This window comes from Erinaceus europaeus, chromosome X (assembly GCF_950295315.1).
Source record: "Erinaceus europaeus chromosome X, mEriEur2.1, whole genome shotgun sequence".
Classification (NCBI taxonomy): domain Eukaryota; kingdom Metazoa; phylum Chordata; class Mammalia; order Eulipotyphla; family Erinaceidae; genus Erinaceus; species Erinaceus europaeus.
The window spans coordinates 92,026,195-92,050,344 of NC_080185.1; the positions used below are offsets into that span (position 1 = coordinate 92,026,195).

Below are 24,150 nucleotides of genomic sequence, written 5' to 3' on the forward strand. Positions count from 1 at the left end.
TTAAAAAAAAATTTGGCAAGTGGGGAGTTGGGCGGTAGCACAGCGGGTTAAGCGCACATGGTGCAAAGTGCAAGGGCCGGCGTAGGGATCTCTATTCGAGCCCCCGGCTCCCCACCCGCAGGGGGGTTGCTTCACAGGCGGTGAAGCAGGTCTGCAGGTGTCTATCTTTTCCCCCTTTCTGTCTTCCACCCCTCTCCATTTCTCTCTGTCCTATTCGACAACAATGACATCAATAACAACAACAATAACTACAACAATAAAACAACAAGGGCAACAAAAGGGAATAAATAAATATAAAAAAATAAAAATAAAATAGAAAGTAACTGACATGAAGATTCACTTTGCAGACCTAGGTACAAAACCACTTTTCCCTAATTACTTTTCTTGACTCATAACATAGGCGTTTCGTTAACCTTAGTAATGTAGCACCAGTTTATATTAGGAAAAAAAAAAACACCTTTTCACTGCAAATGGAGAATATTTCAAGTGGTTAGAGGACAAGGTTACTTTATTAGTATTATGTCTTTATTAGCATGAGGGAGACGAACTAGGGCATCACTCTGGCACATTTGATGTCCTAGTTCAACCTCAAGACCCCACACTTTTAAGTCCAATACTTTAGTACCACCTCTTGGACTACAAACGATACTTTTCAATGATAATCCTTCCATGCAGCAATGGGCCAAGTAAGGGTGTTGAGATTAGCATGGCTCACTGGGTCCTGGCTAAGCTATTGATTCAATACTGTTCATCCTATATTTTTGTAAGAACCACATACATATGGCAACAGTTGCAGTATGAATGCAGATTTATTCTGTCTCAAGACAGGCTTTGGCTAATAATGAGAGAAAGTTGTGGCCTTGAGGAAATGGCATTATAGAAATTTGAAAGGGGGGTTGGGGGAACATGATCTGTGTGAACAAACTAAGAATTTTTCTTGAAGTCTGCACTGACCAACTATTATTATTATTATTATTTTTATTTTAACTTTGCTCTTTTCTTCTTAGGAGGCACATTTTAAAAGACATATGGTTGGTCATAATAAATATGCTTTAGAGGGAAGTGACAATGATTGCTGTTTTGCAGAAAAGAAGTACAGTGTTTTAGAGTGTACTAGATTTCATCCATCCTTTCCTTTTTTTTTTTTTTAATAAAGAAAATGGGAGTCCTAAAAGGTTGCAATATCCTTGAAGAATTAAAAAACTCAAATAGCTTATGGCTAATCTGAAGATGAGAACAGTTTCTACTCAATTTGCCGTCCTCTTGAGAAACACGTTTGTTCAGCTTGGTGAGTATTGACATTCTTGTGAATTCATTTGTGCTTTAAAAACCTGTTAAATTTAACATGGGGAAAATGGATATGCTGCTTTCAAAATGGCGGCTACCAGCAGCAGTTAGAACTCTCCGTGTCGTGATGATTTTGGCCAAATAAAGCAGCCAGTTTCAGAAATTTTTTTTGGGGGGGGGAGCTTAGGTATATTCAGTTAAAATTTCTGTCAAATCACAGATTGCAAAAGCTATTTCCAAATAGCCTTTCATTTGTTGCGTAAATTAAGGATGCTTCTGATTTGGGCAGGTCATTCTTCCCTGTATCATGTCTGTCTTTCACTCACTTCTGAAGCATCACACTCCTGTATCTTGACTATTTTCTTTTATGCTGTTCCTTTGTTCCCAGGCATGTGGATTCCTGATAGGCACAGTTGGGGGGATACCTCCTTACAGCTTTGTCCACCCACCCACCACTACAGTATTCACAGTCATGAGGTTACATGGCTGCAAAGCTCCCCTGGGGTTCTAATCTTTTCCTAGGTGGGGAAGTTCTGACTGTAACAAATAAAAAGTTTGTTTCTTTTGGAAGAAACTCAGAAAGTGACACACATTGTAATAAGCCATTGCCTCTAAGGGCCAGGGAGATAGATAGTTCAGTGGTATAGCATAGGACTTAGATTCCTGTGGCCACAGATTTGATTCCCAGATATGGCAGAGTATAATTCCCTGGTATAGAGTGTATAATGGCTGTGCAAAAAAACTCTTTATGCCTGAGGCTCCAAGTTCAAACCCCAGCACAGCTATAAGCTAGAGCTGTACAGTACCCTATCTCTCTTACTCTGTTTTTCATTAAAAAGTAAAAAAAATCCCCAGTTAAACATGGGATCCATGTTTGAGATCAAAAGAAAATAAGAGGTTTTCTTTTTAATATTTTATTTATTATTTATTTATTTTCCCTTTTTGTTTCCCTTGTTTTTATCGTTGTTGTGGTTATTATTGTTGTTGATGATGTTGTTGCCGGATAGGATAGAGAGAAATGGAGACGGAGGGGAAGACAGAGAGGAGGAGAGAAAGATAGACACCTGCAGACCTGCTTCACCGCTTTTGAAGAGAACCCCCTGCAGGCGGGGAGCCGGGGGACTCGAACCCGGGATCCTTTGCGTTTCGCACCATGTGCGCTTAACCCGCTGCACTACAGCCCAACCCCCAAAATATGAGGTTTTTTGAGAACTACATTCTCATGGTTCTTTGTTGAGCATCTCTGGTATGCCAGACACTGATAGAGCATGACTACATCTAAATCTTACTGTTGCGCTGTGAGAAAGAGACTATTGGCCTTCACTCAGATATGAAAACATAGCTATTTAAGAGATGTATTCATGTCATTTGCCTGAGATCACATAGCTGATAAACAACAAAGGGTATGCATTAGCCTCACTTTGACTACCCCAAACCATAGGAAGACAAAACAAAACAAAACAAAACAAAACAAAACAAAACAACCAGCAAGGTAGACTTGTTGGCTTGAGATAATTCCCTTTCTTATTTATACATCAATACAAATGTCAAAGTGGTGATTTTTAAAGTCATTGTTTATTTGATTTTTACAGATTTCCTTTTCTCTACCAAGGTGTTGAAACATAGAGTCCAAAATTAATCATTACCACTTTTTCATTGACTTAACAGAATTACTGAACAAATAGCTTACCTCCAGTCACTGACTCATGGTACTCTGGGGGAAATGTGAACCAATACCTTTCTATTATTAATACATTCCAAGAAGGGAGATTTTTAAAAAATATATACTTATTTATTCCCTTTTTTGTTGCTCTTGTTGTTTTTTATTGTTGTAGTTATTGATGTCGTCGTTGTTGGATAGGACAGAGAGAAATGGAGAGAGGAAGGGAAGACAGAGATGGGGAGAGAAAGATAGACACCTGCAGACCTGCTTCACCGCCTGTGAAGTGACTCCTCTCCAGGTGGGGAGCCAGGGGCTCGAACTGGGATCCTTACTCTAGTCCTTGCGCTTTGTGTCCAAGAAGGGAGATTTAATTAAGCCTTTGTGGTAGCTACTCTTTGACTCTTATTGCTTGTTGGGACAATGATTATTTCTGTCCCCAACATGAGTTTTAAGCTGCATACATAAAACAAAACATTTCTCAAAAAAAAAAAAAAAAAAAACCTTAAATTTCAGTCTTAATTTTATGTTTTTAACGACTAAACAACATCAAGTGGTTTTCAAATGATGAACACAGAGCTCAACCAGGTGGTCAGATACTTGTTCGGTACTGGCATGACTTGAATTCCATCCACTATGGTGCTAGTGAACTTGATAGCTTTTCTATCCCAAACTATTCAGTTAGTTTACCACCAGAGTATAATGTGGTTTTAGAAGCTTATGTGAATAGCTGTGCTAGGAGTTATCTCAACTACCTGATAGGTGGCTTTTTTCTTTCTGAAGGTTCTGTGCTTCATAAAATATTGCACTTACCACAGCTCCAGGCTTATAATAAATACTTAATAAATGAAAAATGTTACTGTGGTAATGACAGTGATGTGAAGCTGTGATCTACAAATATCTTTGATCACTCATTTCAATAAAAATTTGGACAGTATATCTAACACAGTTATGTTTCTTTTAAAAAAAAAAGATTGTATTTATTTATTTATGAAGAATGATAACAGGAGAAAGAAAGAACCAGACATCACTCTGGTACGTGTGCTGCTGGGGATTAAACTCAGGACCTCACACTTGAGGGTTCAATGCTCTATCCACTGAGCCATCTCCCAGACCACAACACAGCTATATTTCTTTATAAGTAATGGTTATGTACTCAATTGTGTTATGTAGTATTGAAGATAAAAAACTAGAACTGTGAAGAATGAATGACACAATAAATTTAAATGGAAGTTTTACTATTTTCTTCCTACTTCCCAATGGGGGGGGAAAGAATTGCATACTTCCTCTTTGTTCTTCCATTGAGCTTGACTTCCTATGATGTCACAATCACCAGTTCATGGTCCACAGACTTGAGTCTGTGTTATTAAATTCTCCCATATGTTTATTTGCCATCTGAAAAGCTTATGTAACAGCCAATTTCACCATTAGCCTCTGATTTCATAATTGTGTTTGTCCTTTGAGAGTGAAAATTAGAGACACTTTACTTTTTAAAATACTTTATTTTATTTTAATGAGAAGAGGGAGAGAGAGAGAAAGACAGAGATAAGGGCAGAGCACTGCTTAGCTATAGTTTTTGGTGGTGCTGGGGATTGAACTTGGGACCTCAGAAGTTCAGACATGAAAGTCTTTTGCATTACCATTATGCTATTTACCCAGCCCTCTGAGACACTTCAAATGCTTCCACCATGAGAATGCCAGTTATCAGGAAAACATCTCCCAAAAGAGAACTTGTCAAAATTTTTTGGAGATTTCACATAAAAACGTATTTATCAGCTTCTGAGATAAAGTAAAAAGCTTTATCTCTTGCACGTTCCTTTCTGTTCTGTCTTGACTGTCATGATATTGAGACATAGAATCCTAGTTTCATTTATTCCCTACTCTGAAAACCATTTGGTTTATTCAGAGACTTCTAGGCTCCAGGGCTATTTCTCACACAGTATCTAAGCCATGCTTGACTTGAAACACTTCACAATAGCTCTTTCATCCTGGTCCAACAAAGCACCCATGGTTAGAATTAGTAATTCTTTCAATGCCCATCTTTTTTTTCCCCTGGTATATCTGCCTTAGTATATGAATGTACTGTGCTTTCCCCTGTACTGATCTGAGATTGTCCTTCAGATGTAGTACAGATACATTTCCAAGGTCACCAACTCTACCAATATGAAGTTTCATTTAATCACCAAAAGTTCATATACAGTGATTCCCTGATTAGGTGAAATTTTTCCATTGGCATCACTATGACTGTGGTTTTAGTAGTGGTGAACTGTGCCTTAGGGGGAAAAAATTAACTACCATCATGGCTGGTACTTGATGCCAGTACTACGAATCCACTGTTCCTGGTGGCCACTCCCCCCCATTTTATATGGTAGGACAGAGAGAACTTGAGGGGAAAGGAAAGATAGAGAGGGGGAGAGATAGATAGACATTTGCAGACCGCTTTACCACCTGTGAAGTGTCCTCCCTGCAGGTGGGGATCGAGGGCTTGAACCTGTGCCCTTATGTTTGGTAATGTATGTAGTCAATACAGTGCACCACCAACTGACACTCAAGGTTTTTTAAGGCAGTATCTTTACATGATTCTTATACTTGGTAATGGGCCACTCATGTACATTTTAGTTACCTAGATAATAGTTTAATGACTATATTCCCCACTGAAGTTGAAATTCTGTGACAGAAGGAAACTGTCATCCCATTGACACTGGGACACTTTTGCCTCAACAGGGTATTCAAAGTATTCAGCTTTGGACCAGTCACTATTCACCATACGTGAAATAAAAACATAGACAGGGAGACTGATGAGGTCGCCTTCAGCTTTATGAGTCTCGGTTTGTGTCTGACTAAACGGAGGAAGAATTGCAGTCAGTCAGTTGGATGCCACAGTTTGCTTCCAGAGCCAGACTGACACCATTGAAGACCCTGCCTTGGGCTGGGAATGACTGGCTCATTGCCTTCTCCATTAAGCCCTTGCCAGAATCCGAGTCACCCCCTTTGGGACAGTGTTTTCCAAACTCCCACTGTAGTGACTGGTTTCTCTTGCAAGTAATAAAAGAATTAAAAATAATACTCATTTGTGTGGGTTGAGACCATGTCAGTGCATAACATGTGCTAGGGTATTTGTGGTGTCTAAAATGGCGGAATTCCCAGATGGAAGCTTAGAGAATAGTTGGTTGGAGAGAAAAGATGGACACCCCTGGATTTCTTTGGGCTGTTTATACAAACCTGACCCTATCTCTCACTCTTTGCCTCACATCCAGCCCCAGCTCACTTCACAGAACATTTCAAGTCCTCTACCCTTAACCATATGGTATAACTTTGAATAACTCTACTGATATGTAACAGAGCAACTTCAGAAGTCAAGAGCCTAAAATTTATACTGTCAGCACCTTCCCTTAAATCCCCTGTAATTTCCTCCTTCCTGGATAAAATTGTCTCTTCTCTAATACAGGGGGAGTCAAATTTGAAAACTTAACAAGAACTTCTTAGAACAATTCCTGGAAAAACAAAGCAACTTCTTCAAACTCACCTGAGATGAAATCTCCGGATTCCAGGTGAGAGATTATCTAAACTCAGATGGTTTCACAGGTAACTTTTAATAAACATTCTAACCAATATTAGACGCTCATTTTCTTTCAGAAGTAAACAAAAGCTTCCTGACTTACTTTATGTTGCTAATGTTACCAAGTGCCAAAGGTAGTATAAAAAACAATAACAAACCCTCCGGCCAATACATCTCATAAACACACAGAAAAAAAAATCATCAAAAAGCATTAGTAATATTGCTCATCAAACATGTGTGAATAGAGTTATTTTCAATCCTACCCCTTATTTAATCCTTGAAATTTTCTGTGATCTGTAGTGATAACCTTTCATTGCTGATATTAGTAAGTTGATATTTACCCCTCTTTCCCCCCCTTCATCAGTCTTGCTAAAGGCTTAGCATTTTTTGTGATACTGATTTTTTTCTATCATATAGAGTTGTTTTTTAAAAAAAATGTCATTTATTTCTACTTTTCTCTTTTTTAGTTCCTTCCATCTTACTTTGAGTATATTTGCCCACTATTTTCTAGCTTTTGTAAGTAGAAGCTTATACTACTAGTTATAGACCTTTCTTCTTTTTTATTAGAACTTTTTTACTATTTATTTATTTATTTATTTTTCTCTTTTGTTGCCCTTTTTTATTGTTGTAGTTATTTTTATTGATATCATTGTTGTTAGGTAGGACAGAGAGAAATGGAGAGAGGAGGGGAAGACAGGGGGAGAGAAAGATAGACACCTGCAGACCTGCTTCACCGCCTGTGGAGCGACTCCCCTGCAGGTGGGGAGCTGGGGGCTTGAACCGGGGTCCTTCCTTAGGCTGGTCCTTGTGCTTCATGCCATGTGCGCTTAACCCGCTGCGCTACGCCCGACTCCCTAGACCTTTCTTATTTTCTAATAGGATGTTTATTGTTATATGTTTCCCTAGAGACACTTTTAATTACATCGCAGCTTGTATTTTTGTATTGTTCAACTTACGGCTTTTTCACTTAAGACTTTCCTTTTGATCTACTGTTTACTAGTGTGTGGTAGAATTTCCAAATACATCGTTCTGTTCTCTTTTTGTTAATTTCATTATGATCCAGATATGTTCTCTTGTTTTAATTCTAAATTAGCATTGTTTTCAATTCTAAATTTGTCAAAGCTCTGTACTGTATGGTATGGTCTATCTTGATTGCTTTCTGTGTCCTTGAAAATAATGGCGTGTTCTGGTGCCTCAGCCATGGTTCAGACCCTAGAACCACACACACTAAACTTAGTGCCCAGATTTTTCTCTCTCAAAGTACATATTCTCCAATGGTTAGAATATTTTGTAAATATTAGATTTAATTGATGCTTCTTATCCACTCTTTCAATACTAAGAGATGAAATGCTGAGTTTTTTGACTATAGCTTTCAGATTCACTTGTTTCTTTCTTGAGCTTTATGAGTTTTTGTTTCTTGTGCTTTGAAGTTCTCTTGTTGGGTACACATGCATTTAGGATTGTCATATCTTATTGACAGATTAACCTATTTATCATCATAGGGTGTGCTTTGTGCTTCTTTGTCCCTGACATTTGTCTTTATTTTGAAGTCGGCATTATTCTTTTTCCTACTCCATTTCTTGTAACCTGTCAACTTGACATATTTCAAGTGAGGTTTTCTTAGCATGCAATTATGTCATATGTTATTTTCAGTTTCTGTTTTAATTTATATGTTTGCAACGTTTTGAGTTCACTGTACTTATTGATGTGTTTGAATTTATCTCTACCATTTCATTTTATTCTTTTTTTTTCTTTTATACCAGAGCACCGCACAGCTCTGGCTTCTGGTGGTGTGGGGGATTGAACCTGGGATTTCGGAGCCTCAGGCATGAGAGTCTCTTTGCATAACCATTATGCTCTCTACCTCCACCCTTTCGTTTTCTTTCTTGATGCTATACTAAGTGAGGAGTACTTGCACTACCCTAGTCATTTCAAACACAGGTCAAAGATTCCTGAAATCTTGTCGCCCACCTAGACAAATGACCTTGAAGATAACACTTATGTAAATCTGCATCCTACAGGTACAAAAGTCCACTTTTAATGAGTGCTTTGCTGTTTAAACTTTTCACTGTTGCACTTTGATTCTGAATGCTGGATGTGCTTATAATTCCTGGAGAAGTGATTATTATGGTAACGGTCAAAATAGTTTCCTGCTATAAGAGAAACAGCTTCTATGAAAATCCACAGGGCAGTTGTCACTACCTTCCTGGACAGCTAAATGATTAAAGGTGTTACCATGGTGGTGAATGACATTCAAAGACCTGTTGTTCAGGAGGGGTGGGGACCAGGAAGCTCTCTTGGTGTCAGAGGAGAATGGAATGTTTTAGGGAGTGGGGCGGCATGGTGGGAAGGTCTGGCTCCAGCTTGAGCCCACTCACAGGATGTCAGGGGGAAGTGTGACTAAGGTCATGGCCACACCACGTGGTTGGCCAGCTGGATCCAGAGTAGGGGCTGCTATGGCCTCACATCCTGAGTTTCCATGGTCTAATGCAATGGATTTGAAAAAAAAAAAAAGAAAAGAAAAAGGTGGATGCAGGATGCTGTCTGGGTGTGCGTTTGTGTGTGGGTTGGATGTCTTTAAGTGACAGTGGGTAGAGACAGCATTTCATCTGCTTTTCCTTTGACACCTTTTAATGATACAACCCACATTTCTCAAGGGTGTCTGCTGCAGGGATCTTAAACCCGTTAGCATTTTTAAGAGTATGTGGAAATTATTTCTTTTGAGAGCCATGTACAACAAATATGGAAATTTATAATCAGGAGTTGAGAATTCCAAGTGTTCTTTCTGTTAGGCAGTTTATTAGGGACTTATTTGGAAATCCTCCTCATACTTTTAGATGTTTCCACATCTGAAAAGAGCATGCCGATTTCTCTTAACTTTTCTTTGGCAAAGGGCTCTTCAGGACATTGAGCAGGTTGGGTTTCAGAACTTCAGCAGCTTTATGGCGCTGTCATCCAATGTGACAGATTGAATGTTCACTTAGAGGAAAGGGAATGTATTTTTAATTGTTGCAATGCATTGTACCTAAGGAACATGGGCGAGAATATGTCAGGTTTCAGCTGTGATTAATATTTTGCTGATGATTTTCCAAGTACATGGTATATTTAAACTTTGCCTCTACTTGAACAATGTCTAGTATTTCCTGACTATATAATAGAAAAGTCTTAGAAAAATTATCTGTAGTTCTTTTTTCTTTTTTTGCCACCAAGGGTGTCATTGGGCCTCAGTACCCACATGATAACTCCAGTATTCCTGGCATCCTTTTTCTTCTCCTTTTTCTTTTGTGGCGCGTGGGTGGGTGTGGGAGAGATAGACACCTGTAGCTCTAGATAGACACTTCACTGCTTGTGAAGCTTCTGCCCTGCAGGTAATCTAGAAGAAAATATTATTTAGGAGGCCGAGTGGTGGCACACCATGTTGAACACACATGCTGCAATGCACAAGGACCCCCAGGTTCAAGCCCCCGTTCTCCACCTGCAGGGGGGGGAAACTTTGTAAGTAGTGAAGCAGCATTGCAGGTCTCTCTCTGTCTCTCTATCTCTCCCTTCCCTCTCGATTACTGATTGTGTTTATCCAATAAATAAATAAAGATAGCAAATTTCTTAAGAAAGAAAATATTATTCATCACTGTGGGCAGGCAGTGGTGTTCCTGGTTGAGCGTACATGTTATAATGTATAAGGACCGGGGTTCAAGTCCCCAGTCCCCACCTGCAGTTTTGAGTGGTGAAACAGTATTGCAGGTGTCTATCTGTCTCTCTAGCACCCCTTCCCTCTCAAGTTCTGACTGTCTCTATCAAATAACTAAATAAAGATAATTTGAGACAATCTAAAGTATTGATCACTTCCTTATCTAAATATGAAAAATAAAAAGGCTTTAAGAAGCAAGGGCAAGGGTTTACTTTGGATTACTAGGTGGTGTGAATTCAAATCATTTGACTGACAGTCACCATAGAAACTCGGGTAGGAGGCCCTAAGTGCTGTGGAGTGCATAGGCTGTTATTGTTAGACATCATTGTTGAAGGTGCTGTGTTTTTAAGACCATGCCTCCCAGCAAGAATTCATCAAAGCATAAAAAGCATTTCCTTTAACGTGCTTAGCATTTATTAAGTTTACTGTGCTTCCAAAAAACTGAGGTTTGCATTCCTTCTACAGAGAGAAGAGGTAAGGGAACTCAAAATCTGAAGTGAAGGGGTCGGGCAGTAGTGCATTGGGTTAAGCGCACGTGACATAAGGATCCCCGTTCGAGCCCCCCGGCTCCCCACCTGCAGAGGAGTCGATTCACAAGCGGTGAAGCAGGTCTGCAGGTGTCTGTCTTTCTCTCCCCCTCTCTGTCTTCCCATCTTCTCTCCATTTCTCTCTGTCCTGTCCAACAAACAACGAACGACATCAACAATAACAATAATAACCACAACAAGGCTACAACAAGGGCAACAAAAGGGGGGGAAATGGCCTCCACAAGCAGTGGATTCATGGTGCAGGCACTGAGCCCCAGCAATGACCCTGGGGGCAAAAAAATAAACCTGAAGTGATATTATTTTGAATATGTTGCATATTCAGAATATGTCCCCTAACCTTGGAAATTGCTACCTGAAAGGAGATAGCTACCTGTTTCAGAAGCTACAAATGCCTTTAAAAAAAAAAAAAAAAGAGAGAGAGAGAAAGAGACAATGTTCATCAGCATTTCCTAAGTGCCTGTTAATGCACACCATAACTCACCTTACTTTAGAACACAGTAGTTCACCTTCTGATACGTACAATTGCTCATCAGTATCTAATGGACATGCAAATAGACACCGAGATGTTTAGTGAGTTGGCCAGAGTTTGGAGCTTGTGAATGGTAGAGCTGAGGTGTAACCCACAGATTTTTGCCTCTGGAGCCTGTGTTCTTAAGTACATTTTGCTCTCTCACCTCTAGAGTAAACTAAGTCATGTAAGCCAATATATATATATTTATCATAGGCAATAGTCTAAAGACTTTCAGTGCTGCTTTCCATGGCCAAATTCTGACTGACACACAGTATTTTAGCAATAATCCATGACTTGTAAGTGCCTAATTAATCTAGAACCCAAGAAACCCAGTGAATGAACCTCAACCAATCCCAGTTTTGTGCCTCTATGTACGTTTTTTTGTGCCTCTGCCTTGTCGTTTTAAGATGTCATATAAGAATTGCACCTGGGAGTCGGGCAGTGGCGCAGCGGGTTAAGCACAGGTGGCGTAAAGTGCAAGGACCGGCTTAAGGATCCCCGTTCCAGCCCCCGGCTCCCCACCTGCAGGCGAGGTGGTGTAGCAGGTCTGCAGGTGTCTTTTCCCCCCTCTCTGTCTTCCCCTGCTCTCTCCATTTCTCTCTGTCCTATCCAACAACGATGACATCAATAACAGTAACTAATAACTACAACAATTAAAAAAAAATAATTGTATCTGACTAGGGTAGTCAGCGTCATGACTAGAGAGACTTGATGTGAACTTTGATGATTCCGGGTATTAAATTTGTCTAGTAAGCCAAGTAGTTGGGTGTTTTCAAACAAAGCAACTATGATACAAATAGTACTGATGTTATAATTGCTGGATTGGCATTGGAGGCGTTACTTGGTACTGGTTACTTGCTTACTCTAAGCACTTTGCTTAGAGTCCGTTGTGTTTCTTAGCTGTGTAAACAAAACAAAACAAAAACCAAGCACCAGTTATTACTCACAGATCGGTTTAATGTTTGTGGCTTAATATTTGCCAGATTTTCATTTATATGCATGGGTCACTGTGGGTGACGTCAACAACAACAACAACGTTTGTTTTTTAGTTACTTGAAAAGAATTTTGGATCAGAGCTGTGGGTGTTCTATAGTCAGTGTGTCAACAATAGCAAAAAAAAAAAAAGGCACAAGGGGGGTGCGACTGACTTGGGATTTTGGCTCAATAGGTAGAATGAATTCCCTACTTGATGAGACAAACCCCCCCCCCCCCCGGCCAGATTCTGATCTCTCTATCGTCAGATACAAATGTCAGAGGCGTGGGGGTGGGGAGATAGGGTTAACAATCTAGTCCGTGGCTAAAGAGAAGGTGGCTTAGAGATCAGACCTTCCACACATTCCTTTCTCGGGATTTGCAGACATATTCCATGATGCCAGAGGGATTTGATTCAGTTGTTCCTGTCCTCTTCATTTTTTTCCATTTTCTTCATTCTGCCTATCTGGAAGATTTTTTTCCATTTTTTAAAAATCTTTATTTATTGGATAGAGACAATCAGAAATCAAGAGGGAGGGGGTGGTAGAGAGGGAGAGAGACAGAGAGACACCTGCAGCCCTGCTTCACCACTTGTAAAGCTTTTCCCCTGCAGGTAGGGATTGGGGGCTCGAACCCAGGTCCTTGAGCATTGTAATACATGGCTTTCAACCAGGTGTGCCACCACCCAGCCCTTTTTTTTTATTCCTTTGGCATCACCCCAACCTCTAGTTTAAGTACCTCTTACCACTTTTCTAACTGTCCTCATTCCAACAGCCAAATGAATGTCTTGACTTTAAATACCTCTTAAACACTGCTGATTTCATCTCAGAAGGCTCTGCTCAGTTTCAGTTTCATCTCTGCCTGGATGTTGAATTGGCATCTCAAACTGAACCTGGCTCAAAACTAACCCACTAACCCTTTTGTTTTCTCCTGCACGTTTTCCCATTCCTGCTATACCTCGCTTAACCTCATTCTTGGAAATGGCAGTTCTAGCCTTTTTAAAATTTTCCCTCCTCTAGTGATGCTGGAGATCAAATCTAGGGGTTCACCTGTGCACATTACCACTGAGCAACCTTCCCATCTTAACTCAGGGGTCCCTCCTTGCTGTTTTGATATGAAGCTAACGACAGAACAGTGAACCCACCTTCCTGCTATTAGTTCTGTTCTTTTTATTTATTTTTTGCCTCCAGGGTTATTTCTGGGGCTCTGCGCAACTCCTGGGTGCCATTTTTCCCCCTTTGTTGCCCTTGTTGTTTATTGTTGTTGTTATTTCTGTTGTCATTGCCGGACAGGACAGAGAAATGGACAGAGGAGGGGAAGACAGAGAGGGGGAGAGAAAGATAGACACCCGCAGACCTGCTTCATCACCTGTGAAGCAACCCCCCTGCAGGTGGGGAGCCTGGGGCTTGAACTGGACTTTGTCCTTGCGCTTTGCGCCATTTGCGCTTAACCTTCTGCGCTACCTACCGCCCAGGCCTTGGCTCTGTTCTTTTAATGGCCCAGGCCAGAATTCCTACAGTCATCATCAATTCCTCTTTCCCTTCATTCAAATTCTCCCCACAGTGACATCTCTCAACAATAGAATAGCTCAACCTGATGCTGTTGACTGGCTACGGAAGAAGGGCAAACGCTAGAAGAAGAATAGAATAGCTGTGAGTTATTTATTTTGGCTACCAGAGTTATCGATCACTAGGGTTTAGTGCCTTCACAACTCCACTGCTCCTGACGGCCAGTTTTTTCTTTCATTTCCTATATAGATAGAGGGTGAGAGATAGGAGAGAGACAAAGAGGGAGAGACACCATAGCACTGCTGGAGAAGCTGCTCCACTGCTTCTGAACCCTCCTCTTCACCACACAAACCCTCTCTCATGAGCATCCCCATGTCGTGGCCCAACACTTGAACCCGGGTCCTTGCACATGCTAATATGTGTGCTCCATAGGGAGTAATCTATCTACTAGACCCATTGCTGTAAATTTTTTTAATTTTTTTTTTTTTGCCTCCAGGGTTATCACTGGGGCTTGGTGCCCGAACTATGAATCCACTGCTCCTGGAGGATAGTTTTCCCATTTTGTTGCTCTTGTTGTTTATCGTTGTTGTTATTATTATTGTTGTCATAGTTGTTGGATAGGACAGAGAGAAATGGAGAGAGGAGGGGAAGACAGTGAGAGGGAAAGAAAGATAGACACCTGCAGACCTGCTTCACCACTTGTGAAGTGACTCCCCTGCAGGTAGGGAGCTGGGACTCAAACCGGGATCCTTCTGCTGGTCCTTGCGCTTTGTGCCACGTGCGCTTAACCCGCTGCACCACCGCCTGGCTCCCTACTGTAATTTTTTTATAGAAACAAACTGAGAGAGATGGAAAAGGTAGAGAGGAGAGAAAAAGAGAGATACCTGCCATGCTATTGCACCATTTGTGACGCTTCCCCCCACAGGTGAGGACATAGCTGCCGGTCTTTAATGAATCATCTTTCTTTCTTTCATTGACCTGTTGGGGTTGTGATTAGAGAGGACAAGTAGTTTTGCCATAGTAGGAAATTCACTTGTGGAGGATTCCTGATCACAGGAGCTGAGCCCAGTGGCAGAGATTTTACAGAAAAAGATTCACTGAGTGTCACGTCATAGAGGAAATAGACTAAATTCATACATTTTTACCCTAGAACCTGCAGAGAAACTCTTCATTTGGCTTGGTTAATAATAATAATAATGATAATAATAATAATAATAATAATAAAGCAATTAAAATGCTCTTTAAAGAAGAGAGCATAGTGGTTGCACCAATGACTCATGCCTAAGACTCTAAGTAAGGTCTCAGGTTCAATCCTTGGCATCACCATAAGTCAGAGCTAAGCAGTGCTCTGGCTTTAATAACTATGGTGCTCCTACACTTTTTGAAGGGGAAAATAGTATAATGGTTATGCAAAAAGACTTTCATTCCTGAGGCTCCACAGTCCCAGGTTCAATCCCTTCCCAACACTATAAGCCAGAGATGAGCGGTGTTTTTGTCCCTCCTCTCTCTCTCTCTCTCTCTCTCACTCTCTCTCTCTCCCCCTCTCATTAAAATACAACAAATAAAATATATTTTAAAAACCTTTTGAAATAGAGCACTTGGAGTGCTAGAATTGGAGAGTTGGAAACAACTTAAGGTCAAGCACTCATTGGATAGGGTGGCTTCTGTTAACAACCCTGTCAGATTCCTATTCCAACGCTTCTTCAGTCCCTTTTCTGCTTTAGGCCTCAATCCACTTTCTACATGATAGAGTATTTTATTTTATTATTTTGTTGTTGTTTATTTTGGAGAGAGACAGAAATTGAAAGGGGTGTGGAAGATAGAGATACCTGCAGCATTTGCACATGAAGTTTCTCCCCTGCAGGTGAGGACTAACTTGAACCCTGGTCCTTGTGCAATGTGGAAAAAAAAAAGTATTTAGAGCTCTGCCCCACTCAGGAAAGAGAGAGACAGGCTGGGAGTATGGATCGACCTGTCAACGCCCATGTGCAGTGGGGAAGCAATTACAGAAGCCAGACCTTCCACCTTCTGCATCCCACAATGACCTTGGGTCCATACTCCCAGAGAGTTAAAGAATAGGAAAGCTGTCAGGGGAGGGGATGGGATACAGAGTTTTGGGGGTGAGAACTGTGTGGAGTTGTACCCCTCTTATCCTATGGTTTTTGTCAGTGTTTCCTTTTTACAAATACAAATTAAAAAATATTTAAAAATACTTTGGGTGGGATTAATGTTTTACAGTAGATGCAGTTATTGATACAAGTGTAAAATTTCTCAGTTTTCTGCAAAACACTCTCACCCCCAGCCTAGGTCCTCCTCCACCAGTGTGCACCAGGAAACTGGTGTAGGAATAAAGGACATAGGGGGTCGGGCGGTAGCGTAGTGGGTTAAGCGCACATGGAGTGAAGCGCTAGGTCAGGTGTAAGGAATAAAGGACTTAGACTTCCGTGCAGTGCAATTCTACACTAGCTTCAGGTCCTTTCATCATCCTGCTCACTGCTTCTCTATTGGCTGTAGTTTTATAATTTCTCATCCAAATCCTGGAGAGAGCAAGGGCAATGATGGTTCAGGTCAATGAGTGCATGAGCTGAGTGGTCCAGTATTGGGAAATACATGACAAAGATGACTCGCTAGAAGCTTCTGGAAAAACAGAAGCTCGCTGTTAAAATCATCTTGTTCAAATCAAATGGTGCCCTCTTTTTCTATTTTCTCAAAACTAGTCTTCCAGTCTAGCTGTTTCTCTTTTCTACTGCTATTCTCTCTTCCCTTTGGCAAGGCAGATTCACTGTTTATATATAGTATGCATTATGAGAAACACGCTTGCCCCCTCACCTCCCCAGCCTGAGCCTACTCCTCATCTTTGGTTTTCTGACTCACTGATTCTGACCCATACCTGCCGGCCAAGACTCTTTCTGCCTCTTTCACATCTTCCTCCAACCCTGGCTTTACCCTGTTACCTGGACTTGCGTTTAAAAATTTGAAGGAGAGAAGGGGAAGAGAGTGAGAACCAGAGCATAACCCTGGCATATGCGATCCTAGGAATTGAACTCAATGTATGTAGGGCAGTTGCTCAAGCCACTGCGAACCTCCCATGCCGCTGCCCAACTTGTCTTTGCTGCTCATTTTCCGTGCACTTTCAGCCAATTTCTACATGAAAACCAGGTCACCTCAGCACTGTTAGTGACTGATTTAATAAGCCTTGGCATTTTATTTACATTTGGCATCAATGATGCCTTTGAAAATTCGGGTTCTCATGAGAAACACTAGAATGAGAATTCACTTCCACCAGCAGCCCCAGACAATTCCTTATTGGGTAACAGAAAACAACCTATGCATAATGCCCCCCAAGGAATCTTTTCAAAGATTGTGCCTCTGAAAAATCAATATCACCTTTCCACCCCCCACTCCCCCCCCTGCAATTACTGGCTAGAATATTGAGAGTGAGTGAGTGAGGGAGGGAGGGAGAGAGAGAGAGAGAGAGAGAGAGAGAGAGAGAGAGAGAGAGAGAGAGAGAGGAAGAAGAAGAAGAAGAGGAGGAGGAGGAGGAGGAGGAGGGAGAGAGAACTAGAATACAAGTTGAAAATGTCGGCACTTCATGTACTTCTTGTAGTTAACAGAGGCCAGGATGTGACAAATAGTGTTGCTACTATTTAATAAACTAGAAATGCTAACAGAGTAGTGACCTGAAATAAAGTCAAATGCTGCACTACTTGGGTGAGGTAGGGAGGCAAGAATTTGGAGATTGGGAGTAGAGCTGTCCCAAGTCACCTAGTCTGAGAACACATCTGACTCATTTTATATGAACTACATATTGATAGATCTTTGTGACTCATATAAGTATATCTTGATTAAACTCTTTAAAATGTTATATAGGTAGATTTAGAGATATGTACGGTTGGCCAAGCAAATAGGCCTCCCTAAAGCTTGTCAGTGCAGTTTAAAATTTCCCAATCAAGGAACATAATAGAAGTAGTAAAGTCTATAAACTTTGTCTTTTTCAGCGTGGGCTTGAAATAATTTGGAGACTCCAATAAAGGTTGTGCTAAAATACACACAACACACAGTTCCATAAATAGAAATGAACTTTGGGAAAATCTGACAGTGTAATAAAGTGACTATTCTCCGTAAGCTCCTCTGTGCAGAATATTCTGCAAAGGAAAGACATTCATAGGCAACAAGTCCATGTCTACAGAATATTGTGTTCATGTTTAAAAGCAAATAATAATCACCAGAGTGATAAAGAATAGGGAAACTATTAATAGGGAGGGGATTGGATATGGAGCGCTGGGGGGTGGAAACGCACCCACCCCTCTTATCCTGTAGTCTTGTCAATATTTCCATTTAATAAATTTAAAAAAAATCACCATGCGCAGATAACCAAAGGGACAGTGCATTGTATTCTTTTAGCTCTTATTTTTATAGAGGCAGAGAAATTCAGAGAAAAGAGAACTGCAGCAATGTTTCAAGTGCTGTAATTAAAGTTTCTCCCCTGCAGGGGCTTAAACTTTGGTCCTTATGATGGTAACATATGCATTCTACCAGGTGTGTCACTGCCTGGCCCCAGGGACACTGACTTTTAGCTTGTTGTTGAGGTTAAAAATACATTTTAAGGCCGGGTGCTGGTGTACCTGGTTGAGTGAACATGGTACAAACTGCAAGGCCCTGGGTTCAAGTCCCTGGTCCCCACCTGCTGGGGGAAAGGTTTATAAACGGAAAGCAGTGCTGCAGGTGTATCTCTTTTTTCCTTTCCTGTCTTCCCCATCCCTCTCTGTTTCTCTCTGTCTCTATCAAATAAATAAATAAGTCACAGTAGAGCTCAAAATATGTCCATTTTACTTAAAAAAAATTTTTTATTCCCTTTTGTTGCCCTTGTTTTATTGTTGTTGTTGATGTCTTCATTGTTGGATAGGACAGAGAGAAATGGAGAGAGGAGGGGAAGACAAGAGAGGGAGAGAGAAAGACAGACACACCTGCAGACCTGCTTCACCGCTTGTGAAGCGACTCGAACTGGGATCCTTCCGCTGGTCCTTGCGCTTTGTGCCACCTGTGCTTAACCTGCTGTGCTACCGCCCGACTCCCCCATTTTACTTTTGAATGCATAGTCATGCCTGGAAAAAATATGACTTGGTCTTTTAAGCCTTTCTCTTTGGAGAGCAGATTTCCCCCCTAGTCACATTCCCATTTGACAAGTTATTAAATAGATTGGGCTAAAAAAGTTGTGGCAGAAAAGGAAATGTTATTCTCCTAAGTCGTTAGTTGGCATTTTCAAAGACAAAGAACAGCTTTGTACTTACTCTCTGAATTAAGAGATAAAAAAGATGATTTTGTAGTTTTTGATCTATCTTTATCTTAAGGTTACTGCTATTAATTTTTTTTTTTTTTTGCCTTCAGGGTTATTGCTGGGGCTCGGTGCCTGTACTGTGAATCCACTACTCCTGGAGGCTATTTTTTTCCTTTTGTTGCCCTGGTTGTCTATCGCTTTTGTTGTTGTTGTTGTTGTTGCTGTTGTTATTGTTGAATAGGACAGAGAGAAATCGAGAGAGATGGGGAAGACAGAGAGGAGAGAGAAAGGTAGACACTTGCAGACCTGCTTCACCCCTTGTGAAGTGGACCCCCCTCCCTGCTGGTGGGGTAGTAAAATCTTTTTATAGAATTAATTTATCTGTTAGTGAAAAAGAGTTAGAGAGAGAGAGAGAGAGAGAGAGAGAGGGAGGGAGGGAGGGGGGAGAGAGAGAGAGAGAACTGGGGCATCACTCTAGCATTGCCGTGTCAGGGATGAAACTCAGGAGTCTACACTCAAAAGTCAGAGGCTCTGTACATTGTGCCACCTCGCAGGTCACACCTGTAGTCTGCCCTTAATTTCATCCACTGATTTTAGCTTTAGCCAGTTCAGATGATTCACATGACAACTTTTATTTTCAATGAAAGTGATTATGAAGGTGTGCCTCCTTTTTTTTCTGGAGGGCTTGTGGCATTGGAGAACTCTAGTTGGAATGCTCCTGGGTGGCTCACCTCATTTTCTGCATAATTGTTTTCATAAACTCATTGTTTTGCTACCTGTACTCAGGGTTAGCTAGTGTGTGCCTGCTCTGTACCCAGTATTAGCCATGCTGCTTTCACACTTATCTGAGGGGACCAAAGATTATCTCACAGCAGCTCTGCCATAATTCCTGTTTCTGAAATTGATGTGTGGAAAAAGGAAACAGGAGTCAGGTGGTAGCGCAGCGGGTTAAGCACAGGTGGCGCAAAGTGCAAGAACCAGTGGAAGGATCCTGGTTCGCCCCCGGCTCCTCACCCGCAGGGGAGTCGCTTCACAAGCGGTGAAGCAGATCTGCCGGTGTCTATCGTACTCTCTCCCCCTCTCCTCTCACCATTTCTCTCTGTCCTATCCAAGAACAACGACATCAATAACAACAGCAATTATAACTACAACGGCAACAAAAAGGAATAATAATAATAAAAAAACTTGAAGGGGGGGATTAAGTTCAAACTGATCAGAGTTTCTGTGAAGGGTTCTGTTGATTAACTGAAACTCCGGCATCTCTGTACCTTCGGGTAAATGCATGAGAGAAGACCATGACTGTAATTAATTTTTAGTGAGTGTTGCATATTTGATAATTGCTCTGATTCATGCTATTATATTACCGCTTCCTTCACCCACAGCAAAACAAGCTTAATTTGATTCATACCCTGAGGAAGAAAAAAAAAAAAGCCTCAGATTACTCACATGGCTGTGATTCAGTGCTTGGCTCCTGACCCCACCTCCTCCTCCCCACCCCTCCTCTTTCTCCCACCCAGCCCACTCCCATATTCTCTCCCACTCAGTGGTGTTGCCATCAGAAAACTGAGTCAGTTCATTCTTTAAAATGGGTGGGGGGAAAGAAGGCAGCTAATGCAAACTTTTCCAAGGGAAGTCTCCAGTTTAGTTCTGAAGTTGCAGGAAGCTGGGCAAAGCCACAGCTTATGTAACATGAAGAGCGTGGAAGAGCAGGCCTGACTGAATAAAAGGATAGGTTCAGATTGTCTTATGTAAGTCTAGACACTTTGTGTGCCTGCCTGTTGCGGAAGGCACATGTAAATAGATTTCTCTGGAAAATGGCTCATGTTGGGGGCTCATATGCATAGCAAACAAAACCAAGCCTCTGATCTCAATGTAGGAGACCCCGTTTTGGAAGGAAGGCAGCTATGCTCACCACTATACCACCAACGCCTCCATGGAGACCCTGTTTTATGCAGAAATGAAGTTAGCAGCAATCTATTCAAAGATTTCGATGATAAAGTCACTTTGCCATCCTCCATGTGAACACTGTAACTTGGAAGCACCGGACTGTTGCTCTCCCCAAGCAGTGGGGAGACAGCTACTGGAGGTGGGGCTGGAAAACACAGTAGCATTTATGTGTCTTCCTGGTTTCTTCTCTTTTATTCCTGTTTTCCAGATGTCGCAAAGGCTTTGAGGAAATGAAGTGTCAGAGTCTGTATGGGAAGCCAGCTGGCTGTGTGCACCCCAACCTATAGTGCTGGTTTTGGGGACCATAATGCATTTGTGTCATTTGATATATATATATATATATATATATTGCCTGGGGGTGAGGAGTGTAGGCCTGGAATAAATTCTGTAAGCTCTAACTCCTCCTGACCTATTGAATCGATCTCTATGCATCATTTTTGCTTTTTGCTTTAGGAGATTTTTTAAAATACATTTTTTTATTTTTAATTATTGGGGCCAAGTGGTGGTGCACCTGGTTGAGCTCATATGTTACAATGCACAAGGATCCTGGTTCAAGCCCCCAGTCCCCTCTTCCCATGTGCTGCAGGTGTCTGTCTCCCTCCCTCTGTTTTCCCTCAATGCATTTTCAATTGGAGCCTTCCTAATGGAAGGGGATGGAATCAATCTTTATCCCAATAAGCATCTGTAGTCTTTTACTTTTAAATTTTCAATTTTTACTAGTGATTAAACTGTGTTTTACAAGATGAGACTACAGATTATAGTCCCACACCACAGCCACTACCAAAGCTGTGTCTTGAACCCCCCCCCCCCAACAATAACTACTATACTTCTCACAAAGTCTTCAAGGTTGATTGGCTACTTTTTAATGTAAATACCCATCAGTAACCATTTTGGGCTCCTATTTATTTATTTATTAATGAAAGAGAGAAAGACCAGAGTTCTGGCTTATGGTGGTGTTGGGGGTCAAACCTCAGACCTTGAGCCTCAGGACTGAAAGTCTTTTGCAGAACCATTATGCTATCTCCCCAAACCCTCATCTGCAGTCTTAACTACCTTCTCTGTTTTGCTGACATTCTCATTTTGTTCCCATCTGTCTCAGATATGATACATGAATAAAGACTTGTTGGGGTTAGTTAATCACCCTCAAACAAAACACAAACGCGCGCGCACACACACACACACACACACACACACACACACACACACACCTTTTCTTTTAGTGTGGTGTTTAGTCCTACATTTGACTAATTTTATATTTACAGAGCTTCCCTGCATCTCAGAGATGTCTTCTGGCTGTCCTTTTTTTTAAAAAAAAAAAATCATTCTTTAACTGCATTCTATACTTGTAGGCTGGAAATGATTAACTTTTGTTATGAAAGGGTTTGTGGCTTTCTTCATATAGTTTTCAGATGGAAATGAATGTCTTTTTTTTTTAACTTTGAGAAAATTCTTATTGAGAGACAGTATAAAAGACAGTGCATTGCTGAGGTTTCATTGTGGCAACCCCTCAGCCCCTCCCCACCATGGTTCTCAGGCTAACTATAATTGGGTTTTATGGCATAACTATATAGACAGAGTAAGAGTGGATCTTAGGTACTTTTTTTCTGGGTGTGAAGCCACCTTCTTTCCTGTTTGGGGTTTCTTGTTGGTGTCATTGTAGAAGGGCTTCACTTTGCCCCAGACAGGGATATAGGGGCTTCCCAGGCCTAAACCCATTTGCATTCTTCCCTAGCTTAAGTGTTTATATGTCCCATAGTCCCATGGGGTTAAAGAATATGAAAGCTATCAGGGGAGGGGAGGGGATACTGAGCTCTGATGGTGGGAATTGTACCCCTCCTATCCTATGGTGTTGTCAGTTAATCATCTATTTTATAAATAAATAAATTAAAATAAAATAAAAGAGTTTTCATGTCTTCACCCATCTGGGCTGACTAGAATGGAAGTTCTCCTTGAATGTCCTTTCTGACTAACCCAGCCCCATTCTACACTGTATGGAAACTCCAAGAAGTTTGGAAGGAAAGGCCCAAATAGCTGTGATATATATCAGATGAATACTTAAACTACTGAAGCTTTGAGAAGAAAAGGATTGGCTTTGTCATCATTTGTAAAACAGTTGTGTGATTCCTTTTTTAAAAAGTAAGAGAATTACATTTTTCTCATTGTTATTTATAGGATGACTAAAGGGTCGAGTCTTCTAAAACAGTGGTGCAGAGAGCAGTTAACAGGGTAGATAATAGAACAGCCAGCCCATTTCACACTACTTACTGTCTATTAGGCCAGATTGTTTAAGGCACTTACACACTTATTTTTTTTTTAACTGGGCACTACAGCTAGGACTGGCAGAGCCCAGATTCAGAGCCTAGCTAATATGATTTTACACTTTTAAATTCAGATTTATTTAGGTGACAGTGTTTTAGGTGTTTGATTTGTGTTAACATTCTGCTTTTATGGTCTGCTTATTTCCGCTGGAAGCCCTATCATTATACAATGCTGTTTGGGTATCATAGGAAGGTGAGGTTTTTTTCCTCTTTATAATTTGATTTAATTTTTTAAGGTAGTCCAGTTCTACTCAAGTCAGTGGTTAGATTCAAACATCCCTATTGAAGTAAGTTGTAATGCAAATTTTAATGACTGAATAAAGAATAGAGGTACATAATTAAAGTACAATGGATTCAAAAGTATAATTGAGACATGCATGTCTAAACAGTTTTTTAATTTCTGAAAAATCAGTTCTATGTGATGTAAATGTGAGGCTTATGTCACTAAAATCTAAAGGAGTTCTTTGTAAGGTCAATTCCTGATTTAACTTTTGGGATGTTTTAAGATGGTATACTTTTTATCTATTCTCAACTGCCAATTTGAAAATTAGGTATCTGAACATCTTTCGGTGTGTTGCAGAAATAGAATAAATTTTGTGTGTGTGTGTTGTCAGAAAATGACATATCTGTCCAGAGTATACGAAACACTATATGTTCTGCCTTCATTCAAGTTCAACCTATTGCTGACTTTGCTCAAGGTTAAAGGAAGTATGCCCTAGAGAGATAACTGTAGTTAAACCGCTCCGACTGAGCCTTCCAGATTTTTCATGTAAGGGAATTTTACTTATTGCTATATTCTTTTTGTCTGTGTAATACCTAGGAACTATTTTTTTTTATTTTAATTAGTTAATTATTGGATAGAGACAGAGAGAAG

General features: G+C 40.8%; 1 long non-coding RNA gene across 2 annotated transcripts in view; it reads left to right on the plus strand.

The window, feature by feature from the left end:
- The window catches only part of LOC132535718 (uncharacterized), a 79,438-nt gene that overhangs the window by 26,566 nt on the left and 28,722 nt on the right, over nt 1-24,150 (plus strand). For both annotated transcript variants that reach the window (XR_009547430.1, XR_009547429.1), the window contains exons 4-5: nt 1,157-1,288; nt 6,396-6,498. This is a non-coding gene — a long non-coding RNA (uncharacterized LOC132535718). The remainder of the gene's footprint in view (nt 1-1,156; nt 1,289-6,395; nt 6,499-24,150) is intronic.